General features: G+C 43.7%; 1 pseudogene; it reads right to left on the reverse strand.

Moving 5' to 3' along the window:
• Positions 1 to 385: 385 nt before the first annotated feature.
• Positions 386 to 842, reverse strand: Rpl29-ps19 (ribosomal protein L29, pseudogene 19; annotated as a pseudogene).
• Positions 843 to 1,537: the final 695 nt, after the last annotated feature.

Here is a 1,537-nt window from a genome sequence, read left to right on the forward strand (position 1 = left end):
GTTTTCTTTGTTATCTTCTGCCCCTGAGATTCTCTCTTCTATCTCTTGTATTCTGTTGGTAATACTTGGCATCTACAACTCCTGATCTCTTTCCTAGGTTTCTATCTCCAATGTTTTCTCCTTTTGTGCTCTTTCTTTCTTTCTTTTTTCTTTCTTTCTTTCTTTCTTTCTTTCTTTCTTTCTTTCTTTCTTTCTTTCTCTCTCTCTCTATCTCTCTCTCTTTCTTCCTTTTTTCCTTTCTATCTTTCTTTCTTTCTTTGGTTGTTTTTTTTTCTTGTCTCAAGTTTATTTGTAAAAACAGCATAGGACACTGGTCATCTGCAAATAGTTTGTAGGTAGGTGTGTCACAGCAGTCCATCTGTCTTCACATTGGCAGGAGCCTTTTCTACGGAGTCTTCACAGGGGCCTGGGCACCCTTGGGAGCCTGCACTATAGCTGGAGCCTGGGCCTTAGCTGGAGCTTTGGCCTCTGCCTTTGTTTGAACCTTTGGCTTTGGTTGGCAAATCCTACAGCCCTTGGTCATGTAGCTTTGAATATTCTTCCCAAGCTTGGGATGAGTGATGAAAGCCAGATAACTGATTTTGTGTCTGGGGCCCTTTGGTATCTTGGGCTTGATGGCCTGAGGCTTCACAAGGGTCTTGGTGGTCTCTGCTCTTGAACTCACTGCCTTTGCATTGTTGGCCTGTGTCTTCTTCAAGTCTTTCTTGTTGTGCTCCTTGGCAAAGCGCATGTTCCCCAGAAACTTAAGGGTCAACCCCTTTAAAAGATTTGTATTGTTGTGACTGGGGCTTCTTGATGCCATTTCTGTGCCATTTGTGGAACTGGCTCTTAGACTTGGCCATATCTTCAAGGTAAGCTGCAGCCCCCACAATGCCGGGACCAGAAGAGCCCTTTGTGCTTTCTTTATTATTTCTATTTCCATTTTTAAATCCTGGATAGTTTTGTTCAATTCCTTTCCCTGTTTGGTTGGGTGTTCCTGTAATTCTTTAAGGGATTTTTGTGTTTCTTTTTTAATGGCTTCTACTTGATTACCTGTGTTGTCCTGGATTTTTAAAAAGGAGTTATTTATGTCCTTCTTAAAGTCCTTTATCATCATCATGAGATGTGATTTTCAAATCCACATCTTGCTTTTCCAGTGTGTTGGGATATCCAGTATTTGCTTTGGTGGGAGAACTGAGCTCTGATGATGCCAAGTAGTCTTGGTTTCTGTTGCTTAGGTTCTTAGGCTTTCCTCTTGCCATCAGGTTATCTCTGGTGTTAACTTGTCTTGCTGTCTTTGACAGTGGTTTGACCCTCCTGTAGACCTGTTTTCATTCAGCTGGATCTGGGAACAGAGAGCTGCTCCTGAGTTTGTGTGTACTAAAGCCTCCAGGCTGGTCACTTGGAGCAGAAGAGTTGCTCTTACCTCTGTTCTCAGGTGTGTCAACACTCCAGGTGAATGGCTTTCAGCTCTGGGCTCAGGAAGAAACTTGGTCCTGCCCCTGTCTGCTCCTGGGTTCCCATATCCACAGGGCACTAGGCAGGTTCCTCTTAGGCC

The sequence above is a fragment of the Rattus norvegicus genome, chromosome 2, assembly GCF_036323735.1.
Source record: "Rattus norvegicus strain BN/NHsdMcwi chromosome 2, GRCr8, whole genome shotgun sequence".
NCBI classification, from domain to species: domain Eukaryota; kingdom Metazoa; phylum Chordata; class Mammalia; order Rodentia; family Muridae; genus Rattus; species Rattus norvegicus.